Here is a 17064-nt window from a genome sequence, read left to right on the forward strand (position 1 = left end):
ATTAAAAAAATGTTTCATGAAAATTAATTTAAGATATCTTAAAATTTAATTTTCACTTTTATGGAGAGAGTCCTATATTAATTAAGAGCTGTTTTTTTATTAAGTATTCAAATTGTTGGAGAAAGACTAAATAAGTTTTAAATCTACTATATATGGGTAATGATGAACAATACAAGTGAATTTTCAAGGTTCATACATGTACAAGTCAGTTAAAAGCAACGTAACGCACTATCAATTATTTTGGAGGAATGTTAATATTATTTGTATTTAATTTTGATGTACTGATATTATAAAATAATTTTATATATATTTTTAATTACGTAATACTATATTAATAAAATAAAATAATTATTTTTTATATTGACTGTGTGAATAATTAAAAAAAAAAACAACTGTAACTGTATAATTATATAAAACACTTTTATTATCAGTAGATCAAAATTCAACTAATATTATTTTGCAAAACCTTTATTTCAATTGAAAAGAATGATGAGAAATAAAGTTGTAAAAGTTAGTATCATCATCTTTGGAGCCTTGTGGCTCCATTATTATTATAGTAGTCCTGGGACCTGGCCATCATATCAATTACATACAAATTGCTAAATAACGATGAAGTTGCATGACATCAATAATATAAATATGCTTTAATTATTAAATACATTTTGCTACGAACTTATTTAAAACTTATTTGAATTGAAAAAAAATTATATTTTTTTAAAAATTAATATAATTTATTTTTATTTGAGACTCAATTTAGTTATTTAAAATAAATTTAATTCTTTAATTTAAAATAATTTTTATATGAGTTAAAATTTTTCTTTTATAATTTTGTTTTTAACAAAATTATTTTATTAAATATTCACTTATTATTAAAATATATAAATAGAAATATTTTTTATATTTAACATATTGAGTTTGTTTAATATGAAAAATAATTTTAAATTTTTTTACTTTATTTATAAAAAAAGTTAAAATTAAAATTTTCAAAAAAATTTAAATATTTTTTTTTGTTTATTCTCAAATAAAAAATGTTAATTTTTAAATAAATTCTAATTCATAGTTTTCCAAACTCTATACGATTATTCTACCCTTTTATACGTCAATTGATCAATGCGCTTGACTGAACCCTGAACCTTTATAAAATTTGATTTTTGTATTCGATTGCTGATGGTAGATTGTACATATTTAATAGTTCTTTAATTAACTTATAATAAGTTGTGTTTATTTGTATGCGTTGAAGAATAATTTGTTTTGTATGTATTAGTAATCATTATGATGTGATACTTTTTCAATTAATAAAAGGAAAATTATAAATTTTATATAAAAAATTAAAAACTTTTTAATTTATATAATACTTTTTTGTTACAAGAAAAATATTACCTAGAGCAAAACAGCTCATTTAACACTAAAAATTTAATTCACATGTTAAATTTATAATTATTTATATATCTTTGATAGATATATTAGTTAATGTTGAATTAGTACAAACAAAATCAGTTAGTTAGTGAGTAGTTAGCTTGTAATCAATTTGTTAATTAGTTAGCTGTAATTAAGTACATGTCAATTAGTTGGGCAGTAGTTAATTTAGTTTGTAACAGCTGAAACTTTTTTACTATAAGTGGCTAGAGCTAATTATTATGAGATCAATCTCACTTTATCAATTCAATTGAGAATTACTCAGAACCTTCTTTCTCTTCTTTCTCTACTCTTACTCTCTCTTCATTCTTGAACTCTTCCCTCTTTCTACTCCCTCTCTTGCTTGAGCCTGATATCTGTCATGGTATCAGAGCTCTCTTCTTCATTCAATTCAATGGCAAATAAAAGTTAGAGATCTGAAAACACAATGAATCAGTCAATTACAGCTCCGAATTTTAACTCTTCCCTAATTTCTATGAAACTCAACGATGACAACTTCTTGCAGTGGAAAGACCAGGCCAAATTAATAATTGAGGGCCACAATTTGCTTCATCACATCACCGGAGAAGGAATCCCGTTAAGGCTTGATGAATCGGAAAAAGTAACACCAGAGTTTGCTACTTGGAAGAGACAAGATGTGTTACTCAAATCGTGGCTTCTTTCTTCAATGATCAAGCCGTTCACCACTCGAATGGTAGGATGCATCTATTCGTATGAAATCTGAAAAAGGTTAGAAGACCACTTTTCTTCACAAATTAAAGCAAAAATAATGTAGTTGAAACACAGGTTGAGCAGTATTAAGATAGAAAATTACGTAAATGAGTATGTGTTAGCTCTGAAAGAAACAATTGATACTTTAGCTTCAGTAGGAAAACCAATGCGTGAGAGTGATCATGTAAATGCTATTTTGAATCGGTTAACTGAAGAGTATAGCTCGGTAATAACCTCAGTAGTGGAAAGGCCAATGAGCATCTCGGTTGGAGAACTAGGGGCTCTGCTATTAACTCATGAAAGTATGATGGAGAGGTTTCGAAAACCAAAGTCATTCATACAAGCAAATATAGCACAAAATGCACCAAGTTACTCTCAAAATTTTAACACAAGAGGTGACTTCAGAGGTGGTTTCAGAGGAGACTATAGAAGCAGAGGTGGTGGAAGAACCTTCTATAATGGTCAATTTGGTGAGAACAACTCTAGATTTGGAACTCAGGCTTATAATCCAAGTTTTGGTGGTGCTGAAGGGGCAAGAATGGTCAATAATGAAAGGCAGCAGCATTATAGTGGTTCAAGAATATTCAATAGTGATAGACCCATTTGTCAAGTATGTGATAAGCCTGGACACACTGCCAAGGCATGCTGGTATATGTATGATCCACCAGAAAGCTCCCTAAATCAATATGAAGGCACAAACTCACAAATTCTGCAAGGATTACAAGCCAACTTGAGCAATGTATTGGCCACACCTGCAACACTGCAAGATTAAAGCTGGTATCCAAACTCAGGTGCTACACACCATATGACCTCAGACCAGCAAAATCTAATTGAAAGGGAGAAGTATGAAGGTGCACACCAAGTAATCGTAGGCAACTGATCAGGTTTGCATATTAACCTTATTGAAAAATATTTCTTTAAAACTGATTTGAGTAACAGAGAAGTTGAACAAATTACTACATGTGCCTGACATCACAAAGAACTTACTTAGTGTATATAAATTATGTTGTGATAATGATGTCTATTTTGAATTTTATTTTAATGGCTGCTGTGTGAAATCTCAAGAAACTAAAGAGATTGTTATACATGGAAAAGTTGAGAAGGGAATGTACAAGTTCCTCAACTTCACTCCATCTTTCACTTCATCAAATAAATCAGCTGCTTTTGACTCAAATGTGTCTACTGTTTATAAGTTTTTCTTGTGGCACAACAGATTAGGTCACCTTGTAAATAATGTTTCCTATATTTTGAAATCCTATAATATTGTTGCTTCATTGAATAAAAATTCTTGTGCTTTCTATTGTATTGGAAAGTCCCACACACTCCCTTATCCTCCTTTAAATACCTTATACAGTGCTCTCTTACAACTAATATACAAAGATATCTGGGCCCTGCCCCATTCTTGACTTAAATGGACACTTTTACTTTATTGTCTTTATTGATGCTTATAGTAAATACATTTGGTTTTATCTTATTAAAACTCATTCTCAAATCAAATCAGTTTTTAATTGTTTCCAACAAATGGTTGAGTTGCAATTAAACACAAAAATTAAAATACTTCAATCTGACAATGCTACTGAATTCTTGAGCTTAGCTAAGGATCTACAAGTATACAAGGTGTATTGCACATGTTTTTCTGTCCTCATGAGCATCAGCAAATGGTAATGCTAAGAGGAAGCACAGGCACATAGTTGAAAAGGGCTTAGCTATGCTAGCAGGTGCAGGCATGCCAATTAAGTACTGGGGAGAGGTCTTTATGACAACAGTTCATCTAATAAATAGGTTACCAACATCAGTGTTGCAAGATATGTCACCATTTGAGAAGCTGTTTGAAAAGAAATTTGATTATACAAGCCTCTGGATTTTTTATTGTTTGTGTTTTCCACATTGCGACCATACAATAGGCACAAATTGGAATTCAGGTCAGCACCATGTACATTTTTGGGCTACAGTGTAATGCACAAAGGTTACAAGTGCCTCACTGCAAAAGGGAAGATAGTGATATCAAGCAATGTGATCTTTGATGAACAACAATTTCCTTTCAAAAATTCTGCAACCTCTTCAACACCCAAACCTGATCTGTCTCCTGACTTTCACTCAACTCCAACCATTCCATTACTAAATATGAACCCACCTCAACCTTACACAACACCATAGAGTCAAGGCCTCCACAACCTATACCAAGCACTCTAGAGTCAGGATCTTCTTCTTTGTCTATCACAGCCACCTCCCCCACCTCATCCTCACTATTACCTACAGAACCATTAGCCACACCCATTCCAATTCCTATCCCAGACCTGAAAATAGTTCTTTCCTTTGATGATGATCACTCAACTTCAGCAATACCCAACCTAAATGTTCATCCCATGATCACGAGGAGCAAGAGTGAAATTCTCAAGCCTATATCCTTTCTAGCTAGTATTGAACCAAGAACTGTTAATGATGCCTTATCCAAACCATAATGGAAAGCCGCGATGGATGCTGAATATGCCGCACTTATGCAAAACCAAACTCGGAAACTGGTTCCTCTTCCTCAAGGCAGAGAGGCTGTGGGCAGCCGCTGGGTTTTTCAAGTTAAATATAACTCTGATGGAAGCTTTCAAAAATACAAGGCTCGCCTAGTAGCTCAGGGCTTTTCTCAGAGACCTGAATGTGATTTCACTGAAACATATAGCCCAGTAGTGAAACCAATCTCAATTCGCATTGTTCTCACCTTGGCACTATCAAGGAATTGGAGAATTAGGCAGCTTGATATGAATAATGCGTTTCTACATGGTGATTTGGTCGAAGATGTATATATGAAACAACCAAAAGGTTATGAAATTGGGAATGGCAACCTAGTGTGCAAACTCACTAAGGCCCTATACGGTCTGAAGCAGGCACTAGGGGCGAAGCTAGGTTGAAGTTGAAGGAGGGGCCAAAAATTAATCTTGTAATAAAAAAAGAGTAAAATAAAATTTTTAAGGAGGGCTAAAATAAAATTTGTACACAATTTATAAAGAAAATTTGAAGTTTGGGAGGGGTCATTGCCCCCCTTTTGTTATATGTGGCTCCGCCCTAGACAGGCACCAAGGGCCTGGTACTATAAGCTGTTAACAACTCTCTAGCATCTTGGCTTCAATTCAACAAAATCTGATATCTCTGTTTTCACCAGGTTCAAAAACGGCTCCTCACTGTTTGTTCTGATATATGTAGATGATATAATCATCACTGAAGACTCATATGAAGTAATCTCTCAGGTCATTAAGCAGCTGAATGATAAATTTGTGTTGAAATACATAGGTGATCTTCATTATTTTCTTGGGATTCAGGTCACCAAGACTTCTAATGGAGGTCTATTACTATCACAAGAGAAATATGCTGGAGATCTACTCAAAAAAGCTGAAATGGAACATTGTAAGCCTTGCCATACACTTTTACCTTCTTCAATTAAATTTTCTGCTTTCGAAAGCTCTCCATTCCAGAATCCTCAGCTTTATAGATCAATTGTGGGCAGTTTACAATACCTCACAGTCACTTGTCCAGAATTGGCATGCTATGTGAGTAAAATTTCATAGTTTATGCAAAATCTCTTTGATGAGCACTGGAAGTTAGTAAAATGAATTCTGAGGTAAGTGCAGAGAACACTTAACTTTGGTTTACACTTACACAAAACAAGGGTGCAAACCATCAAAGTCTATAGTGATTCTGACTAGGCAGGAGACCCAAATGACAGGAAGTCCACTGGAGATTTTTGTATCTTTCTTGGAAGCAATCTGATCTCATGGAGCTAAAAAAAGTAGGGTGCTGTTGCTAGGTCTAGTACTGAAGTAGAGTACAAGGGATATGGCTGACTTAGTTACTGAACTAATTTGGATTAAGAACCTTATGGTTGAAATAGGAGCAAAACTCTCAATAGCCTTATCAGTTTACTGTGATAACTTAAGTGCTATGCTGCTGGCAGCTAATCCAATTTTACATTCTACGTCAAAATATTTTGAAATTGATCTCCATTTTGTAAAAGATTATGTTACAAAGGAGGTTATTCACGTAAGTCATGTTCCTAGGGCTGTGCAACTAGCTGATGTGTTGACAAAATCACTGCCCAATGGTGCATTTCTTGAGTTCAGGACAGGACTGATGGTTGAAGACTTGGAGACATCCACTGATGAAAACAGACTCGGCAGAGAGGATCATAAAGGGAAACCAGAAAATCCTGAAAACTCAAGAAGTGCAAGAAGTAGCAGTCATGATAGATATACTAATTGATGTTGAATTAGTGCAAACAGAATCAGTTAGCTAGTGAGTAGTTAGCTTGTGATCAATCTGTTAGTTAGTTAGTTAGCTGTAATTAAGCACATGTCAATTAGTTGGTCAGTGGTTAGTTTAGCTTGTGACAGCTAGAACTCCTCTACTATAAGTGGCTAGAGGTAACTATTGTAAGATCAATTTCACTTTACCAATTCAATTGAGAATTACTCAGAACCTTCTTCGTGCTTTAAAGGAGGATGCCTGATTTTGAAAATGTTTCTAAAAACCAAACAAAGTGCCGTACTGATATAATAATGCATGCATCCGAGACTTTTCTAAAAACCACACACATTTGGCACGCTGAGCTTATAATAATAATAATAATAATAATAATAATAATGCATCTTGTCTCATCGCCTTTCTCGTGCTTTGAAGGAGGACACCTGGTCAAAGGACGTTACATCACAAAGTGCCGTACTGATATAATAATGCATGCATCTGATAAGTAATGGAGGAGACATTTTAAAATTTGTTTCTCTCTTCTCTCTGCTCTTACTCTCTCTTCGTTCTCTCTTCATTCTTAAACTCTTCCCTCTTTCTATTACTCTCTCTCTCTTGCTTGAGCCTGATATTCTTCAATCTTTATGATTAAATTAATTTGTCAATTCTTATAATTTTATTAAATTTATAATTAAATTTTTGTAATAAATAATTTTTAATTGAGTTTCTATATTGTTTTAAATTTTATAATTAAATTATTGATTTACAAAAAAAAATTAGAATTAATAAAAATAATTTTCTCAAATTAAAGATATTTACACTTGAAAATTAAATTTCTAAATCTGAATGTCCTCTCATTTTTTAAATATTTTGTTAATTCTAATATTTTTGTATAATAAATACTTAATTATAAAATTTAAAATTGTATAAAGATCAAATTAAAAACTTTAAATTACAAAAAATTAATTATAAATTTAGTGAAAGTATAAAAAATGCATGATAGAATAATTTAATCTATCTTTATCTATCAATCTAAATTTATGTAATAAATAGTTTTACAATTATATTATATGTACACTAAAATCATTCACTAAAATTAGTCATTAATATAAAATACATATTAAAATATAATATAAATACATATTAAAAATAAATTAAATTGTATATATTTATAATTTTAGATACAAATATATTAGTGGTTAATTTTAATAGCTAATTTTAATGTACAAATAGCATTTCTAAAATTTGATTCTTGTTAGCTAAAAAGAAAGAATATAAATATAAAATAAACAAAAAGAAAAAGAATCTACTATCAACAGGTTTCAAATTAAAGTTAGAAGAGATTCTTGTGTAAGAAAGGATGTTAACTATATAAATTATTCATGTGTATTTATTTATATATCAAGTTAAATTTTTAAGATACACAATTTTATGACATTATAATTATATAATATAATTAAAGGAGTTATTAAGTACTTATGGAGTTATGGAAGTTACTAAGTTATATTTCTACAAGAACAACAACTGTAATTTGCAACGAGCTGTTGTAGGTTTTGCGGCCATTTTAAAATGTCAGAAATTCATTTTGCAGCGGTTAACCGCCACGGATACAAGCGTTTTAATATCTTAAAATTCATTTATCTAATTTCATCTTAATATTTAAAGTGTATGATTTGAAGTAAAATTATGTCAACAAAAGTGTCTCAATTAGTCATATTTCCAGTCATACATGATTAAAACCATGCTTTGACCTTATTTGGACGATCCTTTTATAAAACTAAATTGTAATTTTTTTTTGGTAATAGTTAACGTTGATAAATTAAAAACTAATACTATTAGAGTCTTCAATATATATAGTTTTTCATAAAATTATGGTGTATTCGCCGTTTCTTTTTTTTTTTTTCTTTTTAAAAGTTTTTTGTGGCTTTTCAAAGGTGATTTTCAAAATATCATAGCACCTGTATATTTGGTAAATAAAATAAAAAAAGTAACTTTCAATGAAAAAAAAGCCACTTTAAAAAATATTCTCAGAGATATTTTTAAAACAATAAGGTAGAATCTATGACGACTATTATTATATATTACCATGGTTATATTCTATTTAAAAGTGTTATTAAAATTAAAGTAATATTTTTATATTTTAAAATATTTATACTGTTATTTTTTAATTCAAAAATATTATTTTAATTTTAATAATATTTTTAAATATTATCAATAGTTTATAATTACTATAATTACCATAATAATAACCACCATACCATGTAGCATTTATAAATAGTACCTTTTGTTGTGCAAATAAAGTATATTATTGGTTGATTCAAATTGAATAACACCTTTCTTCACTATTCTTTTTTCTGAAATCCAGGTCCAAGTTTGGTTAAGAGTTAAGACGAATTTTTCATGTCTCTTTCCCTCAAATCAATGTGCTTATCTCTTTAAATAGACATATTAGGTCTTTGCCATACACTATAGTCAAATAATAGATAGTGCTTGCTACTGTATACAAATATTAACTTAATTAAGTGATTAAATCACCCAAGTTTCCTTTCATAATTGATTAATATAGAAGAATGACACCTTTTATACCAAAAAAAATAAAGACACTTTTTATTAATTGACTAATAATTAAGTTGCTTAGGACACTAAACTCTCCTTTTATGTCCATTGTTGGACAGCAAAGCGGAATAAACAAATAATATACCTAATAAAGCAAAGCAAATCCTTATGAATTTTAAAATTTGCCTTTTTCTTTTATTACATTTTAATATTTAGCAGCTGTAATGTTGGTTATTGCTTATCATACAAAAGGGCTGGTAATGAGTAAGGTAGGGTAGGGTTCAGACTCTATCCTAATTTTATTCGTAAGTTGAAAACTTTTTTAAAATTTTATCTTATTTTACTCGCGAGTTGAAAATTTTTCAACTCTAATCTTATCCGCACCCTAAAGTTCTAAACCATTTCCTATTCGACCCTATCCACAGAAAAATAAAAAATTTTCAAGCAAATATAAAATTTAATCATTTCAAATTTCATACATATTAATAAAATAAAAAATAAAAAATTAAGTTCAAATTAAAAACAATAAAATTTTATAGAAATCTAACATAAAATTACAAATAATATGATCATCAACTAACTTAGTGATTATTTCAAATTTTTATAAGAAGAAGATTGTGTATTTATATTCACTTTTTTATTACATGCATAACTTTTACATATATATTATATAATATATTATAATTGCGGGTAGGGTAGAATAAGGTATACCTTGAATTTGTACCTTACTCTACCCGCAGGTGAACTCGCACCGCACCCTATCCTACCTACAACAAATCGGATAAATAGTTCTATCTGAATGAATTGGTTCGGATTGGATATCCGCAGATAGGGTATAAATTATTAGCCCTACCTATAAAGTTTGTTGATTTATATATTGTAACCTGCTAATTAAGGAATGTGATTGATTTTGTTATAATGGTTACGTAAGTAAAGATTTGTATTATTTAATTAAATTTTTATATTTATATATTATTAAACTTTGAAAATAATAAAAAATTAAATCAAAATTCTTGTTAATATAACAATATATATATTTCTAAACAAACTTCTATAGTGAAAAAAATATTATATAAATTAAATTAAAAAAATTCCTCGGATTCTTACTACAAAGTTCGATTTGGTTGGCTTAACCAGTTATAAATAATATTCAACTTAACATTTTATCCGTTAATTCCTCAGTTTTGTCTTTTTTACGCAACAAAGATGTTTTAGTATGATGACTAATCAAATTAGGAAATTAAAAGTTGGCTGCTAAACATATTTGATATGATTTTAATGGCAGACATGGGTCCTCCAAGGATAATCTCTTGTTTAGGATATATTCTTGAATCATTTTTCTTTTTCTTTTATCAAAATATTAGGATTTACTATATTTGATAGTGGCAGGCACAAAGGAAGGGTGCTTCAAACCCTACCAATACAAAAGTACAACCTCTAATCAAAAGAATGAAAAAAATAATAATAAATTAAAGTCTAAATGATATGCTAATATTTTTTGAAAAAAAAAAGTTATTTTATTTTCTGTTATGCAACCTATTAATTATTAATTAATGAGAAATTCTCCACATACAAACGTTTTTTTATATAAATCTTTACAAGTCATCTATATTAACATGCTTCGAACTGTTTTTACTGCATCTTCTTCTTATTTTTTCTGCACGTTTTTTTTTTCTCTTCTTCTTTTCTTTCGTTTCTTGCCTTATCTTTTTCCTTCTTCAACCGTTACTGCACGTTTTCACTGCACCTTCTTCTTTTTCTTGCTGCACGTTCTTCTTCTTCTTTTCTTTCGTTGCTTGCCTTCTCTTTCTCCTTCTTCATTTACGTGTTTTTCTCTCTGTTTTCTTTCTTCGTTATTTTCAATTTCCATTGTTTTTTGACATCAAGCTCTGAAATCGTTTTTGAAGAAGAAGCAGCAGAAGATGAGGAGGAGAAAGAGAAAGAGTTCTGAATTATGCATAAGGTGTACTTCAACGAATTTTGGGTGTATTTCTTAAATCCTTTCGGTGTAGTTTTTGTAATCCTTTGGGTGTATTTCTGTAATCGTTTGGGTGAATTCCTGTAATCCTTTGGGTGTATTTATGTAATTCTTTGGGTGTATTTCTGAAGTTTCATTATCTTCAAAACGATTTCAAAGCTTGATTTCAGAAACCATGAAAATCGAAAAAAACGAAGAAGAAGAAGAGGAAGAGGAAGATGAAGAGGAAGAAGAGGAAGAGGAAGAGGAAGAGTCGTTGATAATACATGGTGAGTGTAGCATTTTGAAAATAGGAAACGGTTGAATAACGCATTAAAAGGCCCGTATGTATAGCAACTTGTAAGATTTGTAAATAAAAAAGACTTGTATGTGTAGCAGGCCTTAATTAATATATATGCCTAATAACTTGAATTTATTTCTCACTTGTTAGGGCTTGTAATGTACGAAATATATATTCTATTATTGTAATACATTGATCAAATAATCCTATATTTTTTTTTAAATGAAATTATATAAAACATTATTAGTCAAAGCATGATTAACAATATGTGAGTTCTATGGAGAGCCTTCTATGATTTCAAGAACTATGTCTATAGCATTTTTAATCTTTAATTAATTTACTCTTAAATTTCAATTTATTCGTCTTTACTCGTATGTAACTCTTATTTTAAAAACTAAAGCTCTCCTAATTTGTAATTAGTAAGTCGAATACCGCAAATTTGTCGATAAACTAAACAGGGCGACAAATATAATATTGCAAACAAATGATATTTTCAATATTTGAGATCTTATGTATTTGAAGAGTTTTTTATTTAGTGATGATTGGAGAGAAATTTTCCTTTTGCACCTCACAAGCATAATTTTCTATTGGGTTTGAATTGTAAGATAGTATTTGTTTTTAAAGATTGAGATTGAGAGATTAGAATTTAATACTGTATTCAGTAGTTAGAGATTGAAATTAAAATTTCAGTCTCTTAATAACATTTTTAAAAAATAAAGATATAGAGACTAAATTTTTTTTAAATGAATTAGAGACTAAAATTTTAATAACACTCTTTTTTTTAAAATATATCCTCATTTAACTTTTTAAATTTTAAATTTAATTATTAATCTTTATATTTATCTTAAACTAAATATAATACTTAAATATAATTCAGTCAATATATTTTATATTAAACACAATATAAAAATTTAATTTAATTTTAGTCTTTTTATCTCTATCTTTTAATTTTAATCTCCCAGTCTTAATCTTAATTTCTTTTATAAATACAACTTAATTAGTTTCTTCCTTATTTTTTTTTTACAAAAATAAAATAAAAAATAATATCTGAGTTCGAATTTGACAAGGAGATCCTGAGTTTAACGTTTTGTGGTTTCCTTCGCTAACCGCTCCCGTATTTTTTTTTAGGAAAAGTCTAGAGGACCAGTAACTTTTGTATTTTCTAGCTAGCACTTAACCATCAAAACAAAAGTAAGTGATTTTCTACCATTAGATATAATCTCACACCATTAAAAACACTATTGATAGCCAATTGATGATTATAAAACACTAAAATTACTGGTCTCCTAACATTCCTTTTTTTTTTAAGATTGGGTTAAAATGAATTCTATAATTTAAAAAAATATACGCTTTTATTCGATATATGATTAGAGATTATTATATGATTAGAATGGAAAAATCAAAAGTAAAAAACAGTGTTTACATTGCAAGTGATATGACAGGAACAGCTAAGTCATTCATTGATGATTAGATGGTGATGTGATAGGAAGCAATAGCCTCAACCATTACCATTATTGTGCCATTGCATATATGGAATTTTAATTTTTGGGGGTTGTAATTTTCAGTTTTTTACTGTTTTTCTTTAAAAATATCTTTAATACATAAGTACATAGCCAATACTCTATACTCTATTTTTTCTCATCAATGCACTTATTTTTGTTAATATTTTGTATATATTTTTCTGAAGGAAAATCAATGCCCTCAAGCTCTCCCGATTAGATTATATAAAAGAAACTTAAAAATATCAATATATTGATAATTTTAGAAATTAAAATAAATTATTATTGTGTTTGACCTTACAATTCAAAATTATATATATAATCACAATAGAATTTGCAAATTTAAGGTAGTTAAAAAATACTTAAATGTCACTATAGAGTATAAATTTAAATTACACGTTTTCAATATTATTTAAATATACATCTTTAAAATAGGTTTATTCTTAAATGGCAATGGCATAGAACATTTCATTTATAATACTTTCAAATTTCATTTTTCTCTCAATTGAGTAAAACTATATAAATCTTATAATACTAATTTCCTATCATCTACAATATTAATTATTGATGCATCAATATTATATATATCAACTTAGTATTGAGAGAAAATAAATCCGACGTAATAAAATCAAACATACAAAACTTAATAAAAAGATATATTTTTTAATTTTTAATAAAAAACATCCAAAAATAAAAAAAAATATTTAAAATTATTAAAAAAATTATTCAAAATAAAAAAAACCAAAATATAAGAAAAAAAATAATTCGAAACTTAAGAAAAAAACATCCAAACTAATAAAAAGAATCATCCAAAACTAAGAAGAAAAAGAAAAAGAAGAAGAAGATCTACGAGAAGGGACCGATTGCATCGAGAATACGTTGCACGGAGAGCTGCGCGTCGCGGCAATGAGGAATCGATGCAAGGAAAACGGTGCACTCTGCGGCAATCTCAAACGAGACTCTCGCCAAGCAAAGCTCTACCTCAATGATCTGAACGCACCACTCGCGACGATGAGAATTCAATGCAAGGAGGAGAAGGAGGAGCGATCACACCGAGGATACATTGCACAGAAAGCGACGCGTCGCGACGATCTCAGATAGCAGAGACTCCGCCAAGCGAAGCTCTACCTCAATAATCTGAATGCGTCACTCGTGGCGATGAGAAATCGATGCAAGTCGGATTGGGATACGTGCACAAAGAAATTTTGGCAGAGGACGTAGTGGCTGCGCGACAGGTGGTTGTTCTCAATGGACCGACGACATAAGAGAACGCTACACATTCACAAAGTAGTTACGTAGTGGTTACGTGATGATACATACTGACGCCGGGACGTCGCTTGGGTCACCAATCTTGGCGAGGTTAACAATCCCACTATGATGAAAATAGCTATAAAGCCACCTTGGTTGGCCAAGACAAGGATGCACCTCTTACTCTCAAAGAGCCTAGAGGAAAATAAGCACACGGCCTATTTCATATTTAAATAAACTTCAACTCTATTTCATAAGTAAAAGGTACATGAGTTATTTATACTAGTGGGAGAAGGAAAAACCTTCATAACTTGAACGATATGGGACTAATACATAACACAAAGTTTACTATCCTAAACAATATGAGACTTGTATTCGCTTATTATAATTAACTAATATAATTAACCTACTAACACTACTTGCTCCCGCGTCACATACATTTATGAAACTATATGTATTTACGTTCACAGAGGAAGGTCCTAATTTTATGAAACTAGTTCTAAGGAGAAATATAGGAAACAACACTCCTACAAGCCAACATAAACCAACTCTATTATAAATAAATAAAAATTTAAAAATTAAAAATTTAAAAATCAAAATTCAAAAAAATCCTTTCTACATTTATCCTAATCACGTTTATAATATACAATAAAAACAATCCATAAAAAACCTAATCCCTTCCCATTCATTTGGAAATAGTCAAATCTCTCCATCCACAAACTCGCCGTCTCCACGCAGTTTCGACGCCGTCGCCCACCAACTATCGTCGCATCTTTCGTCGCGTTGCGCGCCTCTTTCTCGCGTCCGATCACCGTCCTTCTTTCGTCGATGTCGCCGCCCACCGTCCCGACGCATCTGCACCGCCACGGCTCCCATCCGTTGCGACGCAGCCACCGTCAGGCTCCCATTCGCCACGCACGATCAACTACTCCGATCCATGGCAACTCCTCCATTCGTGATGCGCGGCCTCCGTGGCTTTCTCCTCGCAATGCGCCACCGCGAGTCTCCCATCGTGCACGCAACGCCGTCCAAGATGTCGTCGCCAGTCACCCTACGACTCTTCTTCTTCTCCTCTCCTATTTGGTTCTTTTAACTAGTTTTTTATGTTTCTTTTTTCTAAATTTCGGATGATTCTTTTTCCTATGTTTTGTATATTTTTTTCTTAGGATTTTGATGATTATTTTTTCTATGTTTTGTATGTTTTTTTCTTAGGGTTTAGATGAATCTTTATCTTATGTTTTGGTGTTTTTATTTTTTAATTTGGACATTTTTTAAAATTAAGATTTGTGTAATAAATTATAAAAAATGAATTAGAGTAAAAAAAATTAATAATCATTAATTTTGTGTTTTTTAAAAAATAAAATTTAAATAATCAATAATTAATGATAATTAATTAGTATAAAATACATGATTGTTGGCTATACACACAATACTATTTTCCTTTAATTTTTTTTCCCTTGCATTGCATATATATATATGCTGATTGAAGATAAGGTAAAGAGAAGTAATGGACTACGTACCATATCTATGTTCTGTATATTTGTTTGTTTTATTTGTTCCCTGTTTTGTTGTGCATGAGTAGAAAAAAATAGGGATCAAATTTCAATGTAAGACATGAAAAGTGTGCATGGGGAATTGGCGAAGAAAATAGTAAAGTTGAATGACAAATGAACTGAAACTGAGACTGAAACTGGAACATGGAAGAGTAAGATTATTGATGAGGTACCTCAACTTAAGTAGCTAGCTAGAGAGTGCACTACTCATATTCTTTTATCACCAAAAATTTAGAAATGTCCAATCTGTCGGTTTTCTTTTATAATTTAAACAAGTAATAATTTATTTATTTAAATTAAAAAAATCAAAATTTTTAAATTACTCCTGCTAACTCAACTGAATCTCATCTCAAACGTTATTCATTTCAATTTTTTATTAATTAAAAAGATTTGTTTAATAAATTTAAAGGCTTTTCCTTTATTTTTTTTCATCATAAAATGTGGTGACGATTATTCTCGACATTTTTTCAAAATTCCCTCACACTCTAGTTTCTGCCTACTTGGAATATGCTATGACATAAAGTGGATTTGTTTTTTAAATAAATTCAATATTTGTGAGTTTGTACATTTTTTAAAAAGGTTATATTTTTACACTATATTACTTATTATAAAAACGAGGTGATTTTTTTTTTTTTTTACATTATATTCTTGTTTGAGAGAGTAAACAAATTATTATACATATTTTGTTTATAAACTAAATACTTTTAAAAACTACATTAAACACATCTCATGAGCAGTGAGCCAGTGACAGCGAAATATGTGTATTACTCTACATTTACAATATGATTTGGATCTACTTAGAAAATAAAATTGATATATTTTATTATAATTTGAATAATATTAGTTTAATTTTTATTTTTTAATATAATCTAATTTTATTTAAAAGATTATGATGTGTATTTATTTTTAATTTAATTAAATTTAAAAAATTCAAATTAATATAATACACATCGGATTTTTTTGAATAAAATTAGCTTAGATGATATAAAAGATAAAAACCAAACTGATCTAATTCAAATAGTAAATTATATTAATTTTACCTTCTAAATCTCAAATCATACCATAAATTAATGTTGAACGTATCTAGGTTTACAAATAAAATATGCATAATATTTTTTTTATTTTGTTGACAGCGATAATAAGATAGGAAAGTTATCAGGTATACTGGAAATACCGGTGTTTCGGTTGTTTTAACCGTTGATTTTAATTAATATATATTATATATATTTTTTATAATTCAGATCAACAGTTAAAACAACTAGAACATCGGTATTTTCGATATACCTGAAACTCTTCCAATAAGATATGTTTATTAGTATCTCATTAACATTTCTAATGAGATAAATAATAAAAAATATAAATATAAATAAAGTGTAAGGTATTCCTACTTTTATTATTATTATTATTATTATTATTATTATTATTATTATTATTATTATTACACTGATAAGGAGTATATTACCTAGAGAATATAAAACTGAGACAATTGATTTTCTTCTTAAAATACAAAAGCTTGTTAAGATACAAGTCTGACATGATAATTGATTATTAAGGATCCCTGAAGTGTACACACACAACGGTTTTCGTTTCAAC

The sequence above is a fragment of the Arachis hypogaea genome, chromosome 6, assembly GCF_003086295.3.
Source record: "Arachis hypogaea cultivar Tifrunner chromosome 6, arahy.Tifrunner.gnm2.J5K5, whole genome shotgun sequence".
Classification (NCBI taxonomy): Eukaryota; Viridiplantae; Streptophyta; class Magnoliopsida; order Fabales; family Fabaceae; genus Arachis; species Arachis hypogaea.